This window comes from Aotus nancymaae, unplaced genomic scaffold, assembly GCF_030222135.1.
Source record: "Aotus nancymaae isolate 86718 unplaced genomic scaffold, 86718_ANA_hifiasm-v0.15.2.pri h1tg000011l, whole genome shotgun sequence".
In the NCBI taxonomy this organism is placed as follows: Eukaryota; Metazoa; Chordata; class Mammalia; order Primates; family Aotidae; genus Aotus; species Aotus nancymaae.
In genome coordinates, this window is record NW_026988422.1 from 30,223,227 (window position 1) to 30,237,585 (window position 14,359).

Here is a 14,359-nt window from a genome sequence, read left to right on the forward strand (position 1 = left end):
AGGGTTTCTAACATATACAGGTCCTTAAAGAGGCACCCAAATTGAGCTCCACCCTACTTAAAGACCAGGGTCAGACAGAGAGGCAGGGGGTGAAAGTGATCCTGGCTATTTTTGCTCTAAACCAGAGTCTGTGTGAGGATGGCGTAAGGTGTCCAATCCTCAACTAGGAACAAAAATAAAGACAGCTAAAAGAATATGAGAAAATCTGAAACCTTAATGGCCAAACAGGACAGAGTTTGCAACAGGACCACAAAAAGAAATCTGATCCTACCCTACCTCTAGCTCTGGAGTATACTTACAGAAGCATCTTTAAGAACTAAGCAAGCCTTTTATTCCAGGCATAATAGCACCCTTCTGCTTAAATTCTTTATATTTGTTTCTTTAAGCCACTTTCAGGGCTTATAGACCAGATCACTGATTCTCCAAATCTCCAACACCATGATCTGTTTTAAGACAGTCATTCATCCCTGGAAAGATATGTAAATCTGAAATACAGAGCTCCATGTATATGACTGTACCAGTGAAACAAGCAAACACATCCTCAGAAACAACAGCTGACCCCAGCAGAGGGGGCTGCAGGGAAACACACCAGTGCTAGCAAGGACGAGGCCCCATGGGCGTATGCATAAGTACAAGGGACATACCCCAAGACCATGACCTACACTCCCATAAGCAGAAAAACCCTCCAACACATGCTAGTTTTCATCACACAAAAGTATGTAGAAAAAGCTTATACACAGAGAAAAGTGAGAGGAAAAAGTAACCAGGCAGAGGAAGAGTGACCAAATGTTGAATATAAAGTTACGGGGAGAGGATCTACTAAGGAGTGTGTAACAACTCACCTGATGAAACAACCAGCCCTGAAAATGGATGGGCGCTGGGCCCATGCCCAGCCATTGCTGGCAGTCAGGAGGGAATGGAGGGGATGGAAGCAGTGGGGGCACGCGCACGCTGCTCGCAGTCACAAAAAAACAAACAAAAACCCAAAACCTAAGCCAACCAAACAAACAAAAACACTGTGGGGAGAGGAGAGGACCTTAAATTATTCTGGACATCAGGGAAGAGATACACAGGAGGCAAATTAAGAGGAAACTTTTGGGAAAACTCATATCACCATGAAACACAGGGTAAACCGCTGGGAATGGCCAGGTATTGGGGGACCATTTCTCTCAGAAGCAACTGGTCAGAAACTTGTCAGCTATGACAGTGTCATTTCTAGAAGACTGAGTTAGGACGAAAGGCCTTTATACTGAGAAAGCTCTTGCTACAACAAGTCTGTAGACCTAGCCTCGGGGTCTACAGGATTATAACTCAGATACACTCTGAAAAGATCAGATGAAGGCAAATTTGAGAGAGGACATTTTCAGAAGACCTAGACCATGGCCCATCAAGTTTGGGGAAAGATGGGAAGTAATCACGAAGGCAATTCCTCTTGAGGGAAACTACACTTTATGGGAAGAACACAAAATTGCGTGACTCAATTGTGTGGCCACCCATGACGCTCCTTGATATACGGGAGCACAGACAAGGAGTAAATGTCATTAGTCTGAGTATGGTATTTCTGGCCAATTCCCCAGCCATGGAGAGAGGTCTGGCCAGAAGCTAATGGAGAAGCAGGTTGAGTATAGGTAGACCAGAACAAGCTGAACCTGTCCAAGGAGAGGGGGAAAGGTGATGCAGCACCCGGGGTTGACTCATAATCCCATCCAACTGCACACACATTCTTACACAAGCAATGGCTAAGACACCACAACCAGTTGTAAGGTTGGCTGCCTCGCGGGGCGTTCGGACACGCCCCCTCCCCTCGCGGGGCGTTCGGACACGCCCCTTCCCCTTGTGGGGCATTTGGACACGCCTCCTCCCCTCGCGGGGCGTTCGGACACGCCCCTTCCCCTCGCAGGGCGTTCGGACACACCTCCTCCCCTCGCGGGGAGTTCTGACATGCCTCCCTCCCTTGCCGGGAGCTCAGACACGCCTCCTCCTCCCCCGCCCCCGCCGGGAGCCCGGGAAAAAAAAGCCCCATCAGGACATACCTGATACCATTTTGTCCCATCCAGGCTCCACTCCCTGTCTACTATTTTGTCCTATCTGGGCCCCACTCCCCACCATCCGGGTCCCACTCCCTTCCATTTTGTTTCATCCGGGTCCCACTCCCCTCCATTTTGTCCCACTCACCTTGGCCACAGCCAATCGGACGCCTCCACTCCCTATAAAACCCTGTGCCTGAGAGGAGTCCGTGCGACTTCTCCGGCCCTTCCTGTCCGGGCCGCAGAACCTCGTCCGGGAGCCTGAATAAATTCCCTTGCATTGGATTATTTTCGTGCTGGCCTCAGTTTCTTCATTTCGTCCTCGGCGAGAACAGACCTTACACCAGTAATCAGCAGGGGCTCCGCACTGCCCCACATCTACAAGCCCTCCCTGATACCAAACCCTGTACTAAGTCTTCTCAATTGGACAAGAAGAATAACCCATGCTGTGCTCATTTCTACATGTCCCCACCAAGTGCTCAAACAACAGCATCCTCTGCCATTTGCTGAGTATCAGCAGTAGGCTGAGTTGTACTCTGCCGATCCCTACTTCCATTACCCAGGACCCAGGCCTGCCTCCAGGACCCATCCTGTACCTAGCCACAAAATCTACACAATTATGACTGGATCACAGAGAATAATTTTTTGGCAATGTTCCTAACCTAGTGATTCTCAATGATGAGCTTTCAGAAACCCATGGGCAGTCAGCCGTCAGAATCTTGTGGGGAAAGAAGAGTGAATTTTGAAAGTGTTCCCTAAAGGATTCTTCCGTGGTAACTACTGCCAATGAGGATCATTGTTCTAACAAGTTACATTTGCTGGATTCAACCTCACGATCTCTCCTTTTCCTCCTACTGCTCCCACCCAAAGCACATACACACACCCCACAACACACATATCCCAAACATGACAGTGTAAAGACATGAGTAAGTTTGGGGAAGACAGATGCAAAAGGCAAGAGAAACCCTGATTGTATCGACCATCCTACAAGGTGACTGCCATCTCTCAGAACAGTGTTTCTCAAAGTTTCAAGTGTCCACTTGCAACATGAATGCTTATGTAAAGTACATATTCCTGGACCACACCTTAGACCAACTGAATCAGAAACTCCTAAAGTGATTTTATACCCTCTCAAGTTTGAGGAGCACTGGCCTAAAAAGCTCAGCACCATGTATATCTGTGACCTGCCCCCATCTCTCCCACCCCTACGGACCAACCCTGCTACCCCAGGGCTACCACACCAGGGCTTATCATAACCTCAGATTCATCGACTTCATTCCTCTGACATCATCCCCACCCCCACCCCCAACATAATGGAAATTGACCATGGTCTTCTGCTTAGGTTGGCTGTTCTTGAACAGGAGAAAAGATATAAACATTGTCCACTCACCACTTTGACTGAGGGCCTCCCTGCTTTCTCCTCTGCTGTGGAAAACACCTTGTTTCTTCTGAAGTGGCCATATTCTTCCAGAGATGCTGAAATCAGAACTCCCTCTGCCCTGAGCAGCTCAGCCCAGCACGGACTTTACTCCCCTTTGGGCAGGCCCTATCTCCCACAGCCACCCAGCCTCCCCTCCACATCACCCACAGCCAAATATTCCAGATCTTCTGAAGATCTGCCCAGTTACTGGGAAAGCCAAACCTACTGGAAATTCTTTCAGGTGGGGACCCAAGGTCTAGTTTTGTGGGGGCTGGTCTGCATCACCACAGATGCTGGGGATTCTCCTCCTAGGGCCCTTCTCCTCTACCAGAGATCATTGCTGATCCTCAGTCTCCCTTCTTGGGGTGGATTTCAAAGATACAGCAATCTATCCAACTCTAACTGGGTGTCTTGCATAGTCTTTCTGGAAGGACAAGTCCCTTTGTCTTCCTAACACCTATATACCTCTCTAGGCCTAGAGCACCTTTCCATCTTTCTAGGACTATTATTGAATATAGACCTTTTAACAAGGGAGAAAGAACCAGTTCATCTCAACCACAGCTCAGCAAATCACAAGGCAGAATGAAATATGCAGGTACAAACCACTCCATCAACCAAGAGCAAGACCTGAGGGTCACTCCTTCCTACTTCTTCCCTCCCAATCTCTTCTTGTGCCATCTTGGTAACAACATAGCTGGTCTTCCCCTCTCAACCTTCTTTTGCCCTCCTAGGGTTTTTTTATTCTTGCTGTCCAAGGATATGCATGGTCCACTGGCCTGGATCCTTAGACGTGTCTACAGCCTGTGCTGTAGCCTGTCCCTCTGTGCTACAGTTTCCTTTTGCATGGTGCTCAAACACTCAGTATGGTACCATCTAAATCCCTTTCTTGGGGGCAGTAAGGGTAGGAGGGAGGTGGGTATCTAGTTGGGAGGAAGGCAGAGCTGGGGTTGACCAGGGAGTGCTGACTCAGCCCAGCTGTTAAGGGCATCCTCTCATGCCACTTCCTTGCACAGAGCTCCACCCAATGCCTGGCACTGCTATGTGCACAGCCCCCTCTCTCTGACTGCCGCCAAGTGGCATCGTGAGCATGTTTGGTGGCTTTGAGTTTGCCGCAGTGCCAGGATCTGAGACACTGTTCACATGCCAGTGCAGCACTGCCAAATGTGGCAGCATCCAGTTGGTTGGGTGCCAAGCAGTAAGACCCAGGTGGTGACGAGAGATGAAAGGGGGGTGAGGCGAAGGGAGGGGGAAGAGAGGAAGGTACCGAAGAGGAAAATCAGACATCTCACTTGTTCCAATTGGAGAGTCCAAATGGGATCTGCAGAAAGGTACCCTTCCCATTCTAGAGCCCAGCTCAGCAAGCCAGCCCTTCCCTCCTTCCACCCCAGCAAAAGTGGCATATACAGACCAGGCAAGGGGATTTGGCCATCTTCAGCAGGGAACTGGCTGGGGGCCAGGCAGGACTGCCAGCGCTCTCCATCCTTCCTCGAGGTCTTGGCAATGGTGTGCTTCCTCCTTTGTGTCCTCATGACACCCTCTGTCTGTCGCTCCACTCCCCATGCCTAAGAGGGAAGGGGAAGGAGGTCCTGGCAGAAAAAAAGTCTGGTCTCCCAAACGCCCTGCCTCCCAAAATGTTTCACACCTCCTTCCTTCTCACTCCTGGCACAATAGCCCTCTCAACCAGATTGCAAGAGGCACCGTTACACTCCCCTGTTCCACACAATGCCAGAGCCTGTGCCAGGTGCCATGGGCAGTGCCAGCACCCACCCACCTCACATCTGGTCCCCTTGCTGTCTCCTTCAATGCTCTGACAAAGGGCCAGGTTGCCAGCCCCAACAAGTTCTCCCTGGGTAGCAGTGACACACTCCCTCCTCCCCGGCTCATAGACTGTTTCTTGGCGCTTCCCCGGCTACTCTCTCCACTACTTTACTTCCCCAAGTTGGAAGAGCACTAATCACCTCAAACTCCAACCATTTTTCAGAGCTGAGCTTCTAGAGGGACAACAACATCAGAAACACAGTCCTGCCCCTCCTCTCTGCTTCCTGGATCCTCCAGTCCCCATTGCCCCAGTTCTGGGCACCGGCCTGACAGATGTGATGCCAACAGCTCCCATGTAGGGAGCCTTCCTCCCAGAGCACAGGACTCCTGCCACTGCCCTCTCCACTCGCCTCCTCCCATCTCTGTGGGCACAAGGGTGGCAGCTGCAATGCCAATGCCAGTAAGCAGGCAGCATGAAGCAACTCATGCAACCTCTTCTCCCCTCCCAGGCCCCAAGCCTCTCCCCTCCTTCTTCCATTCCATCCCAATGTCCTTCTGGTTGGACACTAGATTGGCAACCGCAATGCCAACCCCCACCCATGCCCAGGAGGCTCACATACAGCACGCGCTCTTGCGTACACGTACATGCGCGCACACACACATACACACACGGCCCCATGAGTGCCAGGCAGCGGTGGCAGACACACAGCAATGCACAGTGACTGGTACCCGAGGAGGCAGCCGGATTCAGCACCTGATCCAGCACCCGTTTGGGATTGGGTGGGTAGGCGGGCAGGCGGAGGGGTGATGGAGGCAGACGATGGCCCTAGGTTGGCAGCCGATGGAGCTGGGAGAATGGAGGGAACAGATGCTCTTTGCCCAGCCTCCCTCCCTCTCTCTCCCCGAGATCAGTGCCAAGCTGGGGGGATGGGGAGAGGGGAGGATGGGGGAAGGGTGGCATTTGGAGAGCTGGCAGGCGGAGGGAGCTGGGTCCGCCCAGGCTGGGCAGTGCCGGCACTGGCTGCCGCCTCTCCACTCTGCCATCTGTCTCGCTTCTCTCCCCACCCACTTTCTCTCTTTTTCTCTCTCTCCTTCATCCACAGCAAAACGAAAAGAGGAAAACAGGGTCTTCATTCCGCCCACCCCCAACCTCTGCCAGACCCCCCTCTTTTCCTCCCCACAACTCACCACACCATACCACCACCAAGCCATCTGCGCTCTCCTCCTGGCTCAGTCACCTTCTTTCACTCGCCTTCGCCCTCACACCAGAACAAGTGCAGTTTAAAAAATATATTTTCATATATATACATGCATATATGCATGTATATATATAGACACACATATATATTTTTTAAAGCAACTTAAAAGAAAAACTCTTTTCTTTGGGAATGTCCTATCCTTCTGAGTCTGGGTCCTCAGTACCAATATTTATGGTAGGCAGAGGGAGGGACCCCGTCCTCAGCTGGTGCCCATGAATCCCATGCCAGGGAGGAGGGGTGGCTGGGCTGGGGTGGGGTAGGGTGGGGTGGGGTATCGGGAGAGCTCTCTTCTCTCTGCGCTTGTGGTTGTTCTTTTTTTTCTCCTCTTCTACTTCCGGAGCAGATTCAAACAGATCTAGAGCCTTCCCCACCCCCAGCCCCACAGCCCCAGTTCCCAGGGCCCCTCTGCCCTTCTCTGCCTGCTTTTGATTTGATTCCTCGATCACCCTTTCCTTTTTGTGTGTGTGTGTGTGTGTGTGTATACGTGTGCGTGCGCGCAAGTGTGTTTGCATCCATGGCGGTGGGCACTGTGCCAGCCACCGCACAGCCATCTGCGATGCCTTCTGCAGCCTCCGCTATTTCTCCCTGTCACCTCCAGCCCCCAACCCCCTGCACCCCAGCTCACGAGCCCCCAGTCCCCAATCATTAATTAGCTACTGAATTAATTAAATCGTGGATGCTAATTAACATTCCTACAGGGCAGGCTGCCAGGCTGGGGGTGCAGAGGGGATGTGAAGAGAAGTAGAGATTGGGATGGGGGAGGAGGAAGGCGAGCCAGTTTTCTTAGAACAGAGGGGGAGGAAGAGAGAACCCAAATGAAGGATGGAGGAGGAAGAGAGCTGAGTGGTGACGGACAGGTCGGAGCAGGGAGAGGTGGAGAACAGGCATGGAAAATGGGATGTAAAACTGCCATCCAAGTGAGTGCCACCCAGCCTTCTTACCCAGATTAAGACCCAGCCAGTTCCTTGTCTTCAAGTCCATTTCCCCACCCCAGCCCAGAGTTCAGAGTCCAAGCCCAGCCTAGAGAAGTATATTCCTCAGGCAGCAGACTCCCGACAGTTGCTTCTCCTACAGAAAACCAACCCCAAACCAGGGAGTCAACAGCTACTACTTGTCAATCCAGCCACACTGACCCTCAGACCAGGTCACCGAGAGAAGGTTCTGGGCTCAGAGGGGCCCCTGTTGACTTGCCCTTGTCTACTTCTCTGTCAAGGGGAAGGGGTATTCTAGGAACATCTGCTGCAGAGAGACATGAGAGATCAACATAGGGAACTGTGAGGGGTATGAATTCAATGGGAATTATGAATAGCAGAGAATTGCTGGCACTGCCTTCAAGGCTGCCTTAGGAAGACCACGACATAACACTGCCTGCCTTTGGAGTTCCAGAGTAGGAAAGTACATACTCTTACCCACCTCAAAGGCTAAGAATTTAGGAATACATGAGTAAGGGCCATCTAACTTTGAGCTGTTATTTTTTTAAAAGAGATACCAGTATAGTGAAACTTCTTCCTGGGTATGCACTGTGAAACATGAATCTGATGAAATCCTCCTCAAGAAAAAAAGGGCCCTCAATCAAATTAGTTTGAGAAATACTGCATATTACCTCTTTTAATAGATTCACATGTATGTATATTAAAGGCTCCGAGGAGCTGGTTAAAAAACCCAAATGGTTGACCATGTTTAACCCACTAATTCTCAAACTTATTTAGCCATAGGTGTCTTACTTTTTAAGTTTTATTTTTATTTAATTATTTATTTTTTTGAGGTAGGCTCTTGCTCTGTCACTCAGGCTGGAGTGCAGTGGTCCAATCATAGCTCACTGCAACCTCCAACTCTTGGGCTCAAGCAATCTACCCACCTCAGCCCCCCAAGTAGCTGAGACTACAGGCATGTACCACCATATCCAGCTAAATTTTAAATTTAAACTTTAAATTTTATTCCCACAGAAACAGTATTCTGCTTTGGGGAAAGCCCTATCAAGTACTCAGGCCTGTTTCTGACCAGGAAGCTGGCAGATAGATAAGCCAGCTCCACCCAGGTTGGCAGATCATAATAGTCCATGAACAAAGTCCAGTTCTATATCCCTGTAGGGGAAGGGGATGGGGGCAGAAGTTTGTGTTTTTCAAAATCTCCCCTAAATGTTCCTGATATCTTGGATTCAGAACTTCAGTTTTAAGCCATCTCTGCCCTCTCTTCTAAAACATTCTTCACTATAGACCATCGGTATCAACCCAAAGCTTCTATTCCTATCACCTCCTCAATCCCATTCTGGTCCAGAAACTACAAATGTCTCTTGGGACATCTCCTGCCGCATCCCTAGCAACCTTCCCTTTTCCTGTCCTAACTTGGACATCTGGAGTCCCTGAGGTCACTTAATCTCTCCATTAGAGTCCTCAAGAGGATAGGTTGTCTGAAACCTGCAGGGACATGACTCACCTTAAATTTAATTTTATTCCCACAGAAGCAGGTTCCACTTTGGGGAAGGCTTGTCAAGTGACCAGGGGTGGTTCTCCAGCTCCCTGAGCTTCAGGATATCTACCCTCATGATGACTGGCCTCCCTCTGCCAGAATGAGCCCAGCTTCCCTTGCATGGCTCTTTGTAGAGCTGAAGAACAATGGTAATAAGTGGAGACCAGCTCATTTTAAAGGTTGAAGAATATTACCAATTTTTCTTAACTTTCTGGGTCCTACTGTGGGCCCATCCTACTCCATACCCACCTTCCCAGTGTCCAACCCCCCAACAACTTAACAAGAGTGATGACTCTCTACAAGAAAACTCACCATACCATTTCAAAGACGGAACAGCTTTAAAATACAATTTTGATTTGCCAAAGAGATCTACATTCATATTTCCAGGTTATAAGGTCCCTCCAAACTCTGAAGGTCTATGAATGTGCCATATGACCCCATCTCCTCCTTCCCTCTCTATAGCCTCCTGTAGAAGTCCCAGGCTCCTGACAGCCCTATGGCACTGGGCTGACAGAGCCATTATAGAGTGTGACTCACTGTCCACCTGCTGACTACTCCTCTCGCTGAGAAACCATAGGATAAAGGGGGACAAAGTGATGCCACTCACCTACTCAGAGTATAGAGGCATAACTTAAACTCAGAGGATACATTTTTTTAAAGAAAGCATTTCAGGGCTGCTTTTATCATTGAGTGACATCTTTGCTAAATTATCCCCTCGTGGTCAGTGAGAAAGGCCAGTGTTCAGCTTGCCAGGGTTGTAGATTCCAACCTGGTTCGCTTTCCCTTCTAGAGCCTGTTTTATGTCTCCAACACCCAGACACTGAGTGGCTGTCAGTAGCAGAGGTACTCCAGAGCCACGATATAAATGATGATTATTATCAAACAACACTGCCAAGCCTGGCCAGATCCCTACAACAGTGGTGATAGAGGCGAGCTACAAAATTCAGTGTTTGATAAACTGTATATTGTCTTCTGGAACCATCATTCTGCCTGGTAGCCACTCTCCAAGCCTCCCACCATTAGCAGCAAAGAAGCCAGACAGACTACTCAGTGGTGGTCGTTGGGGATGAAGAGGCTATGCAGAAGGAAAACCAGAGGCCAGGAAACCTTGAGGAAGATGAAAAGTCCTCAGCATTCACCACTTCTACATCCCCCCTGCAACCCGAACCAGCCTACTCCAACCTTTCAACTGAGATATGGTCTGCACCTAGGGTCGCTGCACTAGCTGGCCCCTGTGTATTCATCTCCCCGGATAACTGGGTGGCAAGCTCCCTGTCCTCCACCTGCTTTTTGCTCACTGAGAATATGCCAATCAGGAGAACCTGGATGTTTCAGTGGGATGTTTTCTGGAACTCTAAGCACCTTCCTAACTTGCACTCAATGTGGTTGCTTAGTCCTCTTCCACAAACTTCAGTCCCCTACTCTGGGCTATCCCAGACTAAAATACAGACTTCTAGAGCCATGGTTGTCCAACTTGAGTAAGCATAAGAATAACCTGATAAGCTTGCTGACAATGCTTATTCCCAGACCACATTCCAGAGACTCTGATTCAATAGGGCAAAGAGAAGACCCAGAAATATGCATTCTAATAACTCTCCCCACCCACAAGGCATTTGTCGTTAACAAGTATTGTTTGGGAATAGGGAAGACTGGGTCACTCAGATATGATACAGCTAGGTCAGACCCTAAGACTAGGGGTCGTAAAGGAGTCCTGGGTTCCCTCTCCCTCTACTAGGTTAAGGTCATGTCACCTGGTCTCCAAAGGCTAACTTTATTTCCTTCAACAATACCAATAACAATGTTTACTCGGTATTTCCTTTATATCAGGTGCTATATTAACTCATCTAATTTAACAGCTCTGTGAAATAGGGTCTATTATTACACCTATCAACTGAGGCAAGGAGAGATTAGTGAGAGGAACAGCTGAGATTCTAACCAGGCAGACTGGGCTCCAGAGCCTACTCTTTTTAAAAATTTTACTTATTTGACAAATAAAAATTATATATATTTATTGTGTACAACATGATGTTTTAAAATATGTATACATTGAGGAATAGCTCAATTGAGCTAATTAATATATGTATTACTTCACATACTTACCATTTTTTGTGGTAAGAACATTATATCTTTTTTGAGATGAAGTCTTGCTCTGTCACCCAGGCTGGAGATGAAGTCTTGCTCTGTCACCCAGGCTGGAGTGCAGTGGCACCATCTCAGCTTGCTGCAACCGCTGCCTCCCAGGTTCAAGCGATTCTCCTGCCTCGGCCTCCGAGTAGCTGGGATTACAGGCGCACACCACCACGCCTGGCTAATTTTTTTGTGTATTTTTAGTAGAGACGGGGTTTCACCATGTTGGCCAGGCTGGTCTCAAACTCCTGATCTCAGGTGATCTGCCCACCTTGGCCTCCCAAAATGCTGGATTTACAGGCGTGAGCCATTACACCCAGCCTTTATTTTCAATACAATACATTGTTATTAACTATAGTCATCATTTTGTACAATAGATCTCTTGAAATTATTCCAAAAATTAAATTCTTGATTTTACCCCTAAACCTACTCCCCTCAGTTTTCTCAAGTAAATACAGAGCCTACTCTTTTAACTACATTGCAAATTCACTGATTCTGGGCCAATAGATGGCCAGTTAGTTGCTCCAAGTGACAGATCCAACACTAGGTCTAAGTCTTCCAAATTCCAGGACAGTGCTGGGACATCAGTCCCTCACCATAGAATCAAGAGCAGAAACGAATTTGATGTCATTAGGGTCCACATATCCCCTCAGTTCAGGAAATTTTAAGCTCTTTATGCAAGTTGGTTCCCTAGTATCCTATTCTAGAAGCTCTGAACTCGGAATACTTCTAGTCCATGCGAGCTCACATTTATATATTTCACTATCAATCAACATATAACTACGAGTACCTACTCAATGCCAGGAACTGTGCTAGGCCTGCGAAAGCGCAAAGGTGAACACAAGGAACTACAAGTAGATTACTGCTATGCAGCAAAAAGTATAAGGCGAAGGGCCAGGCACTGTGGCTCATGCCTGTTAATCTCAGCACTTTAGGAGGCCAAGGCAGGAGAAGTGCTTGAGGCCATGAGTTTAAGACCAGCCTGTGCAACATAGTAAGATCTTGTCTTTACAAAAAATAAAAATAAAAAATAAGCCAGGCGTGGTGATATGCACCCGTAGTCCGGGCTACTCAGGAGGCTGAGGCATAAGGATTGCTTGGGCTCAGGATTTCTGAGGCTGCAGTGAGCTATGACTGCATCACTGCACTCCTGCCTGAGCAACAGAGTGAGATCTTGTCTCTTTAAAAAAAAAAAAAAAGTATAAAGCAAAGATATGCAGAAGACAGCTCAGAAAGGGCTTTCTGTGTATGCTACATTAAGAAATTTAAATGTTGGCCGGGCGTGGTGGCTCATGCCTGTAATCCCCAGCACTTTGGGAGGCCGAGGACAAGGCCGAGGTTTCACGCCTGGCCAAGACAGTGAAACCCTGTCTCTACTAAAAATACAAAAATTAGCTGGGCATGGTGGCAGGCGCCTATAATCCTAGCTACTCGGGAGGCTGAGGCAGAGAACTGCTTGAACCCAGGAGGTGGAGGTTGCAGTGGGCCGAGATTGAGCCACTGCACTCCAGCCTGGGCGACAGAGCTAGACTCCACCTCAAAAAAAAAAAAAAGAACATACTTTTACCATACAGTTCAGCAACTATGCTCCTTGGTATTTACCCAAAAAAGTTAAAAACTTATACACGCACAAAAAACTGAAAATAAATATTTATAGAAGATTTATTCACAATTGCCAAAACTTGGAAGCAACCAAGATATACTTCAACGAGTGACTAGATAAACTGTGGTACATGGAATAGTATTTAGCGCTAAAAATAAATGAGGTTTCAAGCCATAAAAAGACATGGAGAAAACTTAAATGGATATTAAGTGAAAAATGACATTCTGAAAAGGCTACACATACTATAGGATTCTAACCAAATGACATTCTGGAAAAGGCAGAATTATGGAGATAGTAAAAAGATCAGTGGTTGCTAGGGGTCAGGAGATGAAAGGGATGGAGAGACAGCGCACAGAGTACTTTTAAGTCAGTGAAACTATTCTGTATGGTACTATAATAGTGAATACACGTCAGTCTACATTTGACAAAATCCATAGAATGCACAACACCAAGAGCAAATCCTACTACAAACTATGGACTTTAGGTGATGATAGGTTAATATAGGTTTGTCAACTGTAACAAATGTACCACTGTGAGGCTGGGCGTGGTGGCTCACACCTGTAATCCCAGTACTTTGGGAGGCTGAGGTGGGAGGATTGCTTGAGCTCCTCAAAGCAAAACAAAAAACCAAAAAACAACCACCACCAAAAACCCAAAATGTACCACTGAGGTGCGGGGTGTTGATAATGCGGGAGGTTGTGCATGTGTGGACGCAGGGGTTACAAGGGACATGGGAACTCTAATTTTCAGTCAATTTTTCTGTAAACCAAAAATTTCTCTAAAAAATAAAGTTTAAGAAAAAAAGGAAGTAAATGTGGTAGAGAAATAACATAGTGGCTTTAGAAATGTTAAGCTAAGGCTGGGCACAACGGCTCACACCTGTAATACCAACATTTTGGGAGGCTGAGGCTAGAAGACTGCTTGAGGCCAGGAGTTTTGAGACTAGTGTGGGCAACATGGTGAGACACCATCTCTACCAAAAATTGAAGAAAAAAAAAAAAAGAAAAGAAAACAAAGAAAGAAAAGAGCCAGAGCAATCAGACAAGAGAAAGTAATAGATGGCATCCAAATCAGTAAAGATGAAGTCAAACTGTCACTGTTCACTGATGATTTGACTGTATGCCTAGAAAACCCCAAAGACTTATCCAAAAAGCTCCTATATCTGACAAATGAATTCAGTAAAGTTTCAGGATACAAAATCAATGTACACAAATCAGTAGTACTGCTATACACCAACAGCGACCAAGCTAAGAACCAAATCAAGAACTCAGCCCCCTTTATAATAGCTGCAAAAAATAAAGTAAAATACTTAGGAATATACCTAGTCAAGGAGTTGAAAGACCTCTCTAAGGAAAACTACAAAACACTGCTGAAAGAAATCATAGGTGACACAAACAAATGGAAACACATCCCATGCTCATGGATGAGTAGAATCAATATTGTGAAAATGACCATATTGCCAAAAGCAATCTAAAAATTCAATGCAATTCCCATCAAAATACCATCATCAGCTGGGCACGGTGTCTCACATTTGTAATCCCAGCACTTTGGGAGGCCACGATAGCTGGATCACTTAAGGCCAGGAGCTCCAGATCAGCCTGGCCAATATGGTGAAACCCCATCTCTACTAAAAAGAAAATACAAAAATTAGCCGGGTGTGGTGGCACACATTTGTAATCCCAGCTACTCGGGAGGC

The 14,359-nt window shown here is 47.5% G+C and overlaps 1 protein-coding gene across 4 annotated transcripts in view; it reads right to left on the reverse strand.

Annotated features, from left to right (window-relative positions):
• The window catches only part of THTPA (thiamine triphosphatase), a 48,923-nt gene extending 42,312 nt beyond the window's left edge, over positions 1-6,611 (reverse strand). The window contains exons 1-2 of one of the 4 annotated variants that reach the window (XM_064374745.1): positions 6,394-6,611; positions 3,418-5,033 (exon numbers count right to left, since the gene is read on the reverse strand). The gene's annotated coding sequence lies outside the window, so the exon portion shown is untranslated. Of the gene's footprint in view, positions 1-3,417; positions 5,712-6,393 lie in introns of those variants that run through there. The other 3 variants (XM_064374746.1, XM_012467317.3, XM_012467308.2) reach the window with 3 other exon arrangements.
• Positions 6,612-14,359: the final 7,748 nt, after the last annotated feature.